Here is a 15,280-nt window from a genome sequence, read left to right as displayed (position 1 = left end):
ATTAATATGAAGTCAAGTTCTCACTAGGATTATTCAGTTACTTCTCTGTTCTCCAAAGATTAGAGATATAACATTTCCAAAAAGAAAGCTATATAAAGCAAGCAATTTGAAGATATTGGTGTTAATCTGTAACTGACAATCAGAAACACAGGCCTACTAAGTTTATTAATCAAGCCTGTTAGCTATCATCTAATACTTCATGGACAATGTGTTTGAGATTATAAATATAGACTGAGCGACGGAAGAGGTACAGGTACAGAAGTACTACCTCTTTGTGTTTAACTGATTATGCTGCTAAACGTAATCAGTGTTCTTAGGCTTTTTCTTTTCTTGTTTTTGTTTATTTCCAGTTATACTTCAGTGGCCTACTAAATAGGTCATTTTCAACAATATTTATCTTTCCTTGCTGTTTAGTTCTTCTAAATATTTATAGATGGCTATATTCTGCCTTAGTAGGCACTTGGCTAATCTATACAAATGTATCTGCTTTATAAACTATTAATTTTAGCCCCTTGCCAGATTGCATGTAATTAAATGCAAATTAAACATGTGTCAAACCTTATCAATCAGCAAGCCTGGAAAAACAACTCATCTTATTAAACTACGGTGGCTTAAGCTAAAAGAATGGCAACTTGAGGTTTTCTAAAGGAAAACCCATTTCTGTGCAGATCCAGCACTGTGTCACAGGCTACTGCTGCCAGCTTGGCTGTATTGGTTCTGTTTGAGACCTGACCACTGATGTGGACGTGGTTCATGCAGGTGAGTTGCCCTGTGGTGCCCAGGAGCATTGTAAGCAGAAGATGCCCCTGTGCCCACAGACCCAAAGGGCACAAAAGACTAGGTAGAAGCAAATACATAATGCAGAGAAGCATCGCATGCTCATTAGCTCTTTGAATATTAGTGAGTTTCTGGTACTCTTCATCCTGAGGGCAACCTGGAAGCTTGCTAATTATGGTGACCCTTCAGACTGAAACAAAACAAACCCCACTGCAACATGAACACAATTAAAGTATTTAAAATCCTGTCAGAGTATTGCATGTTCACTTTTAATTATTTTGATCCTTTATCTGCAGCAACATGTCACTGTGAAGGGTGTTTGAGGTTTATGAAGGTTTTGTTTGTTTGTTTTAACACATGGATTTTGGAAGCATGGAGGATTTGTCCATTCAGCAGGTTTCCTGGAGGGGTGCACGTCAATATCCACTGCAGAAGATACCTAACAATGCATGCTTAATTACTGAGTGACTATCAAGTTTACTTTTAGAGATAATCTCTGCTTAGATTATTTAAACTCGATTCAACTCAGTATCACATTTACTGTGCTACAAGTTTAAAAAAAAAAAAAAAAAAAAACAACAAAAAAACAACAAGTGTGTGTGGGGGAGATAATCTTCTTGATATTTAAGAGTGATGGAGTAATGTCAATGGTTTGGAAATAACATCTGTGGACAAAGTCCCTGAAATGAATGGGAATATTGCAAAAAGCTCTTGTGGTTTTGGATCAAGCCTGTCTCTATAAAGTTTGGGAGAAAATTTGCATGCACATCCATTTGTCCATGCAGATGTCTATTTCTGTATTCAAAATAAACAATTGCATGCATCAACAACTGTTTTCACTTGCAGATAGGGGTTACTGTGCATATAGATTTTATAGGTGCTTTACAAAAAAAAAAAAGTCCCTTTAATAAGATAGCCAAAAGCAGCTCACATTTCAGTGTTGTTATTCTGAAAGAATCATTCTTGACACTGCAGCCTAACAGTTGTGAAATATTATGTCTGCATGTAAATAGTTGTAGATTACCTAATTCAGATTTGGAATACGATAAGATAAACAAATAGTGACTCAGTGATGAAAATGAGGTACCAATTTAAAAGCTTAATTATTTTGTTAACTTTAATATCTTTCAGGTTTAGTTGTCTAAAGTGTAAGGATTCAGACCGTAACCTCCAAGCTAATCCAGCCATCTAGACTCTCTCAGGTCAGCTGGATGTGTTAATGTGCCACCACCATGACTTTATGGATGCTGCCCTCTGCAAGGTCAGTACGACATCTAGTGGGTCATAGCTTCCTTTTGGAGGTGTTTTTCTAAGTGTCTAGAGAACTCATGAATTCTGCCTATCTTCTTCAGGTGAGACTACTGATATTAATTTCCTTTAATATATGTATTATCATACAACGTTACTTTATCAGCATAAGTTTCTGTAGAAGCCTTATCTGACAGAATGAGGGAAGTAAAAAGGGAATAAAACAAGTAATAAATAGCACGGGAGGGTTTACTTAGTTTATTGGATGTGGTCTTTGGTTTACCCTCATTGCCACGGAGGAAGCTGAATTGTGCAAAAATGATAATCCTGATTTTTTTTGGCATTACTACTTTGATAAAAGGGTCAATTGGAAATAAATTTTGCCTTTTAGTTATAGCGATAGGGAAGTCATGCAGCACTCAAAGATCAGCAGAAACAATGAGCAATTTGCACATGCATCATCCCCATTTCCCCCCAATATTCCAGGGAATTTGCAGTTTTGCCGCTGGCCCACGGCAGCAAATGGTTCTGGTACCTTCATTCACCTTCTGCTGCTGACTCAGCTGTGGCAGGGAGGGGAATTGCTGGTACTGGGAGGCTCGAGCCTGCAGCACGTGTGTGCCCAGACCAAGTGGTCACCGTGCTTGCGTTAGTGGATGGAGGACACAAGACAACTAAGCTCCAATCATTCACAACTATGTTTAGCTTGGATTCAAATTCTGTAAAAATAAAATGAAACAGTATTTTTTTTTTTCCTAAATCAGCTCCCAGCTGCAGTGGTTGAATACCCCCGATCAGCGTGCAGACATTACATTTTTCTTTGTCTATGCAATGCCTTCTATCCATGAATCAGAACAAAGAGAGGCTTTATATATCATTTTCTCTCTCTATTTGCTGGAAGCACAAAGACTGTGCTGCATTTATCATGAGGGCTGACAGAAAGCATATGGATATAGGTATTCCTTGTTGCAGGCAGACGTTGTTCTGCTGACAGAACGCGAGAAAAATCGCCAGGCTGCTCCAATTTTTCATACTAGCTGCACTGGGCGTTTAATGACACAATCGTAGCAATTTGGTTCTATTACACAGAATAGAGAAAGATGTTTAATTTCATAATGTTTGGAATGGCTGCTTATTTATTTTTTAACATCACAGGGACAGACTGGAAACCCTTTTCCTCATCGGGTCTAGCCTAAAACTCAGAAAAATAGCAGATGCTCTACAGTGTAAAAGCAGTCCAAACAATTGCTTGGTTCCTTGTATAATCTAGTGCTCTAAAATGCCAGGGCCTATCACAAATAGGCTAGGGAGACCAGATACAGAAATACATACAAACAGCAATGGTGAGCATCAGATCAATTGTTATTGAGAGTTTGGTGTGATGCTGGCTGAAAATGAGCAGGCATCTCTATGCTGGCTTTTTGGTTGGGTTTGGTAAAAGCTGTTTTTATCTTCCACTCTCTAGGTAATTTTTATTTTTCAGTTTTTTTTTCTTTTTTTTTTTTCCTTCTTTCTTTATTCCCCCAATACTGGTAATCATAAGCATTTGTGTCAGACAATTTCCATAAACTCTCAACATACCTGGAACTCGGATCAAATTTCCACAAAGCACATGCACTGTTGAAACAAATGAGGTTAGTTGATCTCAGATCATCCCCTTACCTTTCTGTGTTCTACCTCTGTAGTATTTTTCATTCTCAAATGTATCGATAATTAAGTCTGGAATACTTTAACTATATCCTTACTCTGAAAATACTTTACAAGGAGACTTGTGTTCTCATCTCTTTGCTACTGATGTCAATAGCGGAAGCACTAAAAGGTTAAATATCTAAGAAAGCAAAATATCTTAATAATTCAATTTTGTGTTAATTCAAAATTGGCATTAGCTCCATGGGTACAGGGGTATAAGGAACCTGGCTGTCCGAGATATGTCCCTGTATAAGACCAATATAAACTATTCTAGACTGATCTTAATTTCATCCTAAGCCTTTCTTCGTAGAAGTTTGAACAAGCATTTTCTTCCTCATAGAAAATACTGTCTAATCATCTCTGCAAACACTCTGTACCAAAGAGAAAGCCAATGAGTGAAGAGCAATTTTCCTGCAATCCCAGTACATTATCTGTTCCTCTGGTAGAACTGAAAACAGGAAACACATAACTATAGCGATGCAAAACTGCAAAAGAAACCTTGGCAATACTTACTTATGTTAGTGGTTCTTATTGGTGCAGGAAACCATTCAGGAATGTCAGAAATCTTAGTAGCAAAAAAATAACATTCTAGTTCTTTTACATCTTCTACTTTTCATTCCATCTTGTAATGTTTGGATGTGTTTTTTCTCCTTTTTTGTGCTTTTTCTTTGTGAAAATTTTATTCAGTCTGAAGAAAGAAAGAAAATAAATTATAGGAAACTGTTGAGATAATATGTCAAGTGCATTGTAAAGTGACAATGTCTAACACAAAATGAAAGTCTCTAATATGATATAAAAGCCTCAAGTATGTTATGCCATCTGCATCGTACTTGCAGACATTTATCTTATTGGTCCTTGACTTTCAAAAGCATCCTGGAATTGAGCTCAAAACATTCTTTCTCTGTCTTTCCTTGTTGTTTTCCATTGAACAGTGAATTTTTTGGTATTTTATATATTCGGGATAGCTGATATTCTGAAAGCTCTGGGAGTCTAGAGATAGGAACCCTTTCCTTGGACTCCTTCATGCTATACCTGGGATGGTTACTATACCATAGACAATGGTATACATTAACCTGTATAGGATTAAGGTACGATGACAGTAAGAATTTTGAAAGCACGAGCAATTTCACATTATGAAGCTCAAGCATCTCAGGTTGTTTAGGCTGTGGACTTTGTAGCAGCCAGTCTGTGAAATAATCCTTCAAACATGCTAGCAACATCTATAATTAAAGAAATGTTAAAAACATTATGTAGTCCGTGGTATGGTAATGTCGTGAGTGTAGTTGGGTCAACAACAGTAACTCAGCAAGAGTTACTATGAGAAATAAAAGTGATAGCAGCATCCAAGCCTGCCCATTTTTAATGACATGATGATGGCTTAGAATACAGTGAGGAGACCTCAAAGCTTAGTGCTATAGCTTGTGATGTTTTTTAACCCATTTTGTTTTCTTCTGCATATGTTTTAAAAACATAAACATTGTTTGAAAGCATAATCATGTTAGTAACTGCAGTGCTGTACACTTAGTGATTATTTCTAGATTTTGCCTGATTAAATTAGAGAACGTTGTTATTTTTTTAAATATGATCTGAACGCACTAATGCAAATCATGCATGGGATTGCCATACATGTTCTTTTTTTTTTTATAATTGTCTGCAGTAGATGATGATGATATCATAGGACCACCTGTTTAAAATACATGAAAATTTTAGGGCTCTTTCACTCTAGCTTTTACCAACTTTATAAAATACTATGGTACCTAATTTTAATGCTCTTATGTAATAAAAACTTTATACTGGGCAACAACAATATCTCAAACAATTGTTTTTCTCATATGTGTACTAGTTTTAAAAACTATGAGCTTTAGGAAAAACTATTTTACTAAAAGATGTGGTTGAAAAAACATCGAAAAATCTTTGCTTTTGGAGTTGACACTTTAATACCACCACAGTATAAATTCTGTCACTCAGTTTGTGTGCAAAACCCAGAATGAAGTAAAAATTATACAATATCCAAGAACCACTTACCTGGATTCACGGTGATTGTTGACAGGTCATGTTGGTATTTTAATTTTAGAGACTGTATTTCAATCTTCGGAAATATTAAAAACACAGAGCAGTTGACACTGATAATTCTATTTCTTTGGCTTAAACAGATCATTTTCTATGATGATCTATCATTCTATGATGATTTTCCTCCATCTCCCAAACTATTTCCAGCTCGGTAAATCTCATGTGAGTGATGGTGTCTAATATCATACAGTAATGTAGGAACATAAAGTTGCAACATTTTTTTTGTTGAGGTGTTTGTCTTGCAGTCTATATATTATTGTCTGATTGTTGCCCCAGGCAGCATTTTTCCCTTTTTACATTATTAATCTTTCCTTAAAAATATTATGAAATGTCAACTTTGAAGGTATAGAAGACAAATATTAAATTGGAAACTTAAATACTCATGAGTAAGATAAAGTGTTATGTGAGAACTTTTGATTAATTGCCAAATTCTGGAGAGGCATTTTTTTTCAGTGTGGGTGAATTGTTTTTAGTAGCACCAGTGAAGTAGATTTACACACTGATTTAAAGGATGATCACTACTAAAATGTCTGATGCAAATAGTTGTTAGTTATTAGTGGTAAGAGGCAAATTTACTTTTTATTTGTTTAAACACAATGATGATCTTTAGATATACAGTCAGGGTATTTGTTTTGATATAAAATAAAGAATTCTTACATTCCTAATGGATAATTTCTATAATGTGTGGTGTTTGTATCAAGTCAAAGATCATTGTCTTGTTGGGGCTAAAAAAAAAATACGTGCAGAAAAAGATGACTCTTGCCCCAAAGAGCTCACAGTTTAAAATATCTGAACTTTACGGAGTATGCTTAACATTGTATAAACAGAAGATAACATGAAGATAATGTATGGCTTAGAGTGCCATACAGTTTAAGAACTCTTCTCAATGTGATTGTAATGAAAAAGCTTTCCTTTAAAGGTAAGTCTCTGCAATGCAAACTTTGAAGTCCATTTACTCTTTCATGAAACCTTATCCCAGTATGTTACCATTTAAAAAATTGCCCCAAAGTGGAAAAGAATCCACCAAAAAGTCAGTAAATCGATGCCTGTGTAAATCACTGTGTATAATCTGAGTTTTATATTTGCATAATGACTTAGTGGTGCATATTTGCTATGTAAATGTGGAGTGTGTAGAGGTGGTGTTAGCTCCAGGGAGAAACATTTTTGCTGTACTTGTCAATCGGTGTTCCTCTGTCCAAATATTTTTTTAATAGAAATGTTACTTGTAAAATCTACCTGATGGGAAACAAAGGTAAATAACCTTAATACAGGAATCGAATCCTACAAACTTTGCATTCTGTCTTAGGCATAATTGTAAGGGGGATATTAAAGTACTGTAGGAGAAACTAAAAGGAGATTTGGAGTTTAATACCAATTAAAACATTAATTATCGATTGGGGAAAACCTTCGTGTGTGTTTATGAAAACAGATGCTACATGAATAGAAATGTAGGGAAAAAATAAGGCTATGTCTTTAAACTGACAGCCTTTCAATCGGTAAAACAAAAATAAGATTAAATTAATTACACAAGGAAATGAACTTTGTATTGCAATATCACAAGCTATACCACATAAATTCATGTCCTGAGGGACTGCTAATAAGAACTTCTGTAGCTCATCATTTGGAAGTTACAGAAGAGCAAAAGCAACAATAACAATGCCTGGGTGTATTTGTAGCTTTGCGCTGAGTGTGACCCATGTATGTGCCACTGCTGAGAGAAACACTGCAGTGGCCTTCTGCCTTATGATTACAGCAATGGAGGGAATACCAAGATTAGAGAAATAGTTTAAAATATTGTTGCAAGATTAAATGGATATAGATTGGCCATGAACAACTGCAAAGTTGATACCATGAGAAAGTTTCTGATTAACTCTAGAGTAAATTTATTTCAAAAAATAAGAGTCCTGCACATACCTGTGATATCAATTTGTTGTTGTTGTATACTGTAGCTTTGTTTGCAGTACTTTCTTCTTGTATTATGTCCCAGGCCTGGTCCAGTGGGCCAGGTACTGCTTTTGAGGATAGAGGATTTTACTACAGGTACTAGGAAGGCTGCACCTTGTTGCATCAACCCTGTACTTTGTTTTGTAGCTTCTTTGGGCATGAAACCTGTACATGCGTGTGTGTACATCTTGCACAAGGATGTCTGGGGGAAATTCACCGGCAGCAATGAGATGAGATAAGAAAGGCAAGGGTCACGTCACAGCTCAGGAGTGAGGGGATGGACAGACAGGCCAAAGGGAGGTATTCTGGTCCAGGAGGCCTGCACACCACTGAGAACATTTTATATCCGAGTGGAGATGAACTCTTTCAGGTGTTTGTTACTGAGGTTGTTCTTCAGTACTGGATGTGGGGGTTTCTGGGACCTCTTAATAACCATGTGACGTCCATGGTGACTGTTGCTGGTTGGTGTGGGGGAGTTGTCCAGCTGAACAACGCTGGTCACGTAGCTGTATGGATGGATTGACTCAAACCAAATTGATAGCAATGTTATTTGCATGCCTTAGTACTGAAACTGCTGTAGCTGCTGTATATCATGACAAATCTTTTTTGCTGGCCTGAATTTGCATTTTTCTTAAGTCTTTTTTTTTTTTTTTTCTCCAAACTTCTAGCAGAATTAATAGTCTAGAGGCATGTGGTCTTGCAGTAGACTTTAGTTGTCTTTGAAAAATATAGACCAAGTTCCATACAGGGGAAATGAAAGAGCTGAAGATTACCTTCAGCTGCCCATGATTAAGTTTTGCCCATAATGTGTTTTCTCTGTCTCTGCAGGCCTCTTATCAGCCCATGTTTGTACTGAGCAATGTACAAACACCCCTTTTGTACATAGCCAGCTATATTTCTCCCAAATTAACTGATTTATTTATTCAGCAGCATCTAGCTTTAGATGCTTTTTCCTTAGCATCTTTTGGTGTTGTCATGAGCTTTGATATGCATTCCCGGTAATTTGATTGTAATTACTTCTGTCGTGCATGCATTTATCAGGTGCCTTGCATTTTAGTGAAATAGGGAAATTTAAAGGAGCACTGAGAATCACCAGTTTATTTGAAATGCATCAGGTATATTGTTTTCATGAGAGTCCAACCAATCTGTTCATCGTGGAAGTATCTCCCTTGGAAAGCGATAGCACCGCTTGCCAAGCAAAATGCGGCAGCGGTGCAGCTCATGCCCCTGAACTACCTTCAAATGAGCTTGCTAGAAAGAGAAATCAGAGGCACCTGCCTGCCCTGTGAAAATACCTCTGGGATCTTATTTTTCTGCAGATGAAGGTGATTTATGTACTTTGTAGAATGAAAAATGTACTGGACATGCTATGTGTAATGTTATTCATCAGTGAATCTGCAGGTAAAGCATTGCTGCCCTGCTGTAGGGCCGACCTCCAAGCCCCATGGCTGCATCTGAGAGCAGAGCTGTCGTGAACGCTTTCAGGCAATTTCATTTTCATGGAACCGCTAGAAATTACACTCTCTGATTCATCATGGGGAATACAAATACTACAATTACACAATTATCTGGCAATTTAAAAATTAAGCTTTTTAAATTTCAAGGAATTATACCCATAAGACACATTTAATCAGGCATGGCAATAGGCACCCCTCTAGGCTTTTGCCTCATGTTAGCACTGCTCGCTGTAGCGTGTGCTTTGTTTTATGCTAGGGTCACATCTCTGCTGCCCTTCCAGTCAGCTCAAGATTACTATTGGCTGTGAATTGTTCTAATCAGTATCATTCTGAAAAAAATGATGTGCCTAAATGGTGTGTAGGCTGATCATCCACTGAGTATAGCTTTGTATATTGCTTCTGCAAACACGTTTGAACAACTGATCAGTGACTAGTGGTAGACCGTGCACAGACCTACCTCCTTCTCATTCTGCAAAGACTCCTGTCTCATTTTTGATGCCCAGAGACAGGTTTAAATTACATTTTGAACTTGAAAAATGCAGTGGGAGAAATACTGACTGGGATCCATGCTTCATGCAAATACCTCAGTTCTTATTTAATTGCAACCAATTCGCTCTTCCTTTTTTCCCCCATTGTTTTTATGCGTTCACATTACAGGTTTTTAGGAAGTGCTCCCATACCAGTTTCCTCCTATAAATCTAATGGTACCATAAAAAAATAACCTCTGCCTTTTTCAGACATTAAAGCCATTAGTTCTGTGTTGCTCTCCTATTAGAGAGATGATTGTTTTTGAAGTCAGATTGAGGAAAGGAAACTGCTCCTGCTACCTAGCTGCTGAAGCACCTTCTGAACCTGAAACTGAGAATTCAAAGGCACATTTTCCTTCAGGTATACTCCAGATTACACACAGGTTAGGTGTGCAGCAATATGAGGAGATATCATGTACCAAAATTAAATTCTTCTACACTTCTCATTTGGCCTAAACAATGCCAAAGTAACTAAGTACTGAACCAAATTACCAAGTATCTGTCATGTCAGATCCAAGATACAGCTTTGGCATAGAAGCCAAAGATTTTCCTTGAACTATGAGCACGTAAATGGCATGCAACTGTAAGGGGCATAGCGCTAGATGAAGAACAGGGCACAAACTGCAGTCTGCAGGGTGATTAAATGTGACTGGTCATAAGGTATCATCTCTGTGTGCCTCATTTTTTACCTTTTAAAAAGAATACGGAGGAAAATCAAACCTTTTAGATCACTCTAAGTGTTCAGATCAGTTCAGAATATCTTGCTGTAGCTCTGTCAGATGTTGTGCACTCAGTGAACCACTTTGCCAAATGCTGCACCCCGTCTCTTGTAAGTCTAATGAGATCATAAAACATTGCTACTGGTTTGATCCTTTGATGGGCTTAGATCTGAAATAAAGCATTCAAAATATTTTGCACTTTATGTAAAATGGATGTGTTTATCAGGAGATTACAGCGAGGAACATCCTGCTGGGTCATGACATGTGTTTTGCTAACTTAAAAAGATGACTTACTGGTACATACAATTTACTGCTAATTTCAGTCAGAGAGGTTTCAAGCTATAGGAATAGTTCCAACAGACAAAGCTATTTTCTTTGTAAAAAGCCAGTGCACTTGTATTAGATTTTATTAAGGCACCTAAATTCTGCTGTTAAACAGGAATATTTTTCTAAACTGGTCAATAGGTGGTACTGGAGCAAAGTGTAAGATGCTACATGTAATGATAGTAACTTGTGTTGCAAGATCATCTGAACATGGGAAAATATGTTTTGACTCCTCTGGCAGATCCTGCTGCAAACTGTTAAAGGACAGTGGCACAGAAAATGTATAAATTTCCTAGGGTGGATTTAGATGATGATAAAACTAAACAAAACTGCAGGCTATTCAGAGCAAACTGTCTCCTAATCTTTTTCCCATTAGGTCTTTGTGGGCTGCTTTTGTGCAATGCTGCTGAAGTTTTAATTGACCGGAGGGGAAAAAAGCTTACTTGGTGGTGAGAGCATCCCCTTGTGGGACCACTGCAGCTGGACCCCAGCCTCCTTTCCAGCTGTTGTCATGGAGAAAGTCTCACATCACTTTTTTATCCTAGTGCTTCTCCCTTCATAGGAAAGGAGATGCAGCTCGAGGGCATTTAGGGTGGAGCATCGTCTCCTTGGTCCAGGCTTGCTCTTCTAGTGCACGTTTTGTTGTTGTTATTATTATTATTTAATTCACTGTTTTTTTAAAGGGATTTGCATTATGTGCAGAGAGGCCTGAAATATTATAGTCAAAGAAGGCTGTCCTAGTGATCTCAGGTGCTTGTGATTATTTAGAAAAAACAAGTTATATCTGGTGCTGACATCAGCGTGCAGAGTTGAGACATTTCACACATTAACTAGTAGGAGGAAGGTGCCTGAATTCTCTGACCTCTTGTTCGCCTACTTACATCCAAACTGCCCATCCTGAGTTTGGACACAAACCAGATTAAACACTCTGTGATTGCCTTGGAATTAGAGGAATCTGCATTTTGGCTGGCTTTGCTTATTAAACAGGAGTCACTGCAGATGTAGCATTCAATTCCTAGATTGCTGAGCCAGAAGCTTGCCCCTGCATGCGTCTTGAGCTGTGCCACTGGAAGAGGACAGTGAAACTCTCGGTGATCCCACCCTCTCTCCGGCCACCCCCACCTGGGGAGCTTCAACAGAGAAATCCTCGTATCAGGGATGGCTCATGGCCTGTATGTCAACTGAACTTTTTCCTGGGAACAGGTTCACCGAAACGAGGGTCACGCTGATCTTCAACTTGAGAGCATTTTCTAATGTAAGTAATGACTGCATTAATGCAAATTTTTTGACTAAAAGAAAGGCTCAGTGCTGTTGTGTAAGTGAGCCTAGCATCTCTTCCTCACTTTGCATCCCAGCTCACATTTAATAATGTCATAAATCACAAGAAGTTAGTGTTTTTCTACAAATATTTTGCCTTTATGATAAATCATGTTTGTTGGGCCATGGTAAATGTATTCTACTAGAGAAAGCAAGTGTGCATGCTATTTAAAATTCTGGAATATTAGAGTCACCATTAAGCAAAATACGATGAAACTGATAACTGATTTCCAACTTGCTATGAAGTAGTGAGAATAAGGAGTTAATTGATAAATCCAAACTGATGTAATCACTTGTTTCTTGCACAAAATGGTTATATGCAAGCTGACTTGCAAGTTATCAGTCTACCTAACACCAGGTTCTGAATTTCTATAATGTTTTCTTTTTTGCACCTTTGGATCATGTAGGAGCTATCAGAGACGCAACCCAGAGTCCATGGGTGAGCTTGGTTCCAAGCCTTGTTTTGCTTAGGCTCAGGCACTTCTGCACAAAACAGCATTACCTGTTATCACAAGCCAATGGCAGGGGCTGCAGCCTCTCTGTTGTAAGTTTTGCCACATTAATGCAAGAAAATGCAGGTTTCAGCAGCTGTTTGAAAAACCCTGCTTAAATTTAATAACAGGTCTTTGTGATCTATGCACTGGACTATCTCATTAGCAAATGTAGCTTCTTTCCTTGCTCTTCAATCATCTACGGACCATTATCTGTTTTTGCAAATTGCACTGTTTTTTGGAACTGTTTGTTAAATCATTATCCCACAAAAATTGCGGCCTATGGGTGCATCTCCAAGAGGAGATCTATCAGAAATCACTAGCTCCAATGCAAGACACAGCAATCTTTCCCTTGCCTTCATTGACTACCTTTAGCTTTTTAAATAAGAGTCTAGTGAATGATGATAAGTAAGTTCTCTTGTACATGCCTTAATATACTTTTTGTCATGTAAATAGAGGGATTTGTAAAAGCCGAAGCACCTCAAACATTTACAGGAACATGTGAAAACACTGAAGAACAGACACCAGGCTATAAATACCGATGAAGCACTCAGCAAATGTGTTTGTGAAGACATCACCTCATTGTTCATGCAGTATTGAATTTCCCCATCGCTTGGTAAGTGCTACTAGCATCAAATAGTAAAGTACCATGACAAAAGCAAGATGCAGATGGCTGGCTGTTTAAGTCATTGCTTGATCTGAATGCCAATGGAATTGGATTTGATAATGCTCAGGGAGTGAAAGCCGTTGTATCCAACCCCCCCACCCCCTCGCCTGCCTTGTTCATCCAGTAGTACTTTACAGCACAGGTCAGTCTGTCGTCCCAGGTCACGTAATGACTGAAGCATTACATGTAATAGTAAGTGGTAAAATCTAAAGGCTGGACTGTGTCTTTTGCTGTCATATTGATGTAGCTCAATTGGTTTCAATGGGACTACTTAGGAGAGCAGCATCCTCTTAATTCGAGGAATCAATTCTGCACGTTACAACATGGGGAATGATTAGAAGAGCTCTATGGATATTTTGATATAATGGCAGATATTCTCCTGTTAGAAATCAAAGGCATTTCACAGAGATTAAAAGAACACTTGAAACTGTAGTTTAGTTGGACGTGTCATTCTTTCCCCATATTTCTGCTCTTGGATAATATGCTCTTCTCTTTTGATGCATTGGCTAGTATCTTCCTCCATGGGTGTTCTAAATTCACAGGCCTATTAGCTCACACAAATCAGTCTGACCCTCATCTGCCCAGTGGGATCTCTGCTTTCACCCAGCTCTGTTTAACCCTTTCACACAACTAGCCTCTCAGGTGGCTTTTTCCTCACATGTCACATGCACTCATGCACAGTTTTCCTTGTTAACACAACAACATTAGAAAGGAACTAGAAGAGAAATAATGTGGTGACAGCATCGTCAATGCCATGTGGTGGAGTGATGCTTGGATTTTAAGCAGATTAATGATGTCAGTCTGCATTTCTCCATCTAATGTTTAGTTCTGAGCAAAATAATGATCAAATTCCTTTGAAAAGTGTATCTCTGAGTAATGTTATGAAAAAAAATCATTTAGTATATTTTGGTGTTGGTTTTTCTGTTTGTTTTGCTATTTTATCACTTTGCTAAAGAAGCATATTAATTGTATTACCCAGATTCCTTTCATATTTATGAGCTCTAGGGGTGACTGGATCTCTGCCAACCTTGTGAAACTGATCTATGGAAAAAAACCTGATGCGGATATTGTCCAATGTGTGTTTCTTCCTTAAACCACCAAAATCTGTAGTTGCCTGTAAACTTTCTTGGCTCTTGAAACTTATCGTTTCCACAGCTGCCAGGACACATATGATGAAACAGATGCACAAAATGAGGAAGGACTTGGCATAAACAAGCGAAGCGTACTGCTCCGTCACGGACAAATAAACACCGGATTTTCTAGAACTGTGCGACTGTGAGTAAAAACAGCACTAGACTCAATTCCTGACTGTATGTGGGAGAACAGTTGATGCTGTGATAGTGTGCACTGTCCAGATAGTCGTTTAGGTCATGACAGTGAAAGGAAATGTTATACTTTTCTGGCAGAATTGTATTCTTTTAGACTTGTTGACAATTTCTTGCTTTATTTAAGTAGAATAAGATGAACCATAAAGCTACTCCAGACACCTTGATCTTGCTTGACAGTTCACGTTAAATCAATTGTAGTAGAGTTAAAAATAAAAATTATTAAACGGAATATTTTTGCTCCTAGGAAGATTAAAGCTAGTTAAAAAATATATGTATGCTGATGCTGCATTTACATACAAGTGCCTGAGATTAACCTCTAATGTAAAATAAATTCCCCTTTACCTGCTTTTATAGTGACCAGAGGATAGTACATTGACACTGCTGGGGGATTTGCTGCTCTGTTGCTCCTGTGATTTGTGTGTAGCTTTCAGGGAAAGTCGACATGCCTTATTTCATGTGAGCAGCATCTAAAAATCCAGATGCTGCAGAAATGTGACTGTGCATGGCCAGTGAGGATGCTCCCTAGGAGGAGCAAGAACCAGAGTCTGTGGGGCGCTCTCATACTGCCAGTGGCACCAAAAGCTGGCAACAGCCGCAAGCAGCAGAGCCCTCCCGCGCTGTTTGCGTGCGAAGCAGGCAAGCTGTTCCTCCCGCTCTGCACCCGGAGTGGAGAGGCCTCTGTTGGTAACTGAAGTGCATGGTTTTGAGTATGCATTAAGCCT

General features: G+C 38.2%; 1 long non-coding RNA gene across 3 annotated transcripts in view; it reads left to right on the top strand.

Moving 5' to 3' along the window:
* The window catches only part of LOC137858536 (uncharacterized), a 127,928-nt gene that overhangs the window by 107,432 nt on the left and 5,216 nt on the right, over positions 1–15,280 (top strand). For all 3 annotated transcript variants that reach the window (XR_011097812.1, XR_011097811.1, XR_011097810.1), the window contains 4 exons: positions 1,909–2,038; positions 11,775–12,010; positions 13,020–13,179; positions 14,386–14,505. This is a non-coding gene — a long non-coding RNA (uncharacterized lncRNA). The remainder of the gene's footprint in view (positions 1–1,908; positions 2,039–11,774; positions 12,011–13,019; positions 13,180–14,385; positions 14,506–15,280) is intronic.

Source organism: Anas acuta, chromosome 6 (assembly GCF_963932015.1).
Source record: "Anas acuta chromosome 6, bAnaAcu1.1, whole genome shotgun sequence".
In the NCBI taxonomy this organism is placed as follows: Eukaryota; Metazoa; Chordata; class Aves; order Anseriformes; family Anatidae; genus Anas; species Anas acuta.
Note: the sequence above shows the minus strand (reverse complement) of the source record. Positions and strands in the feature narration are given on the sequence as shown.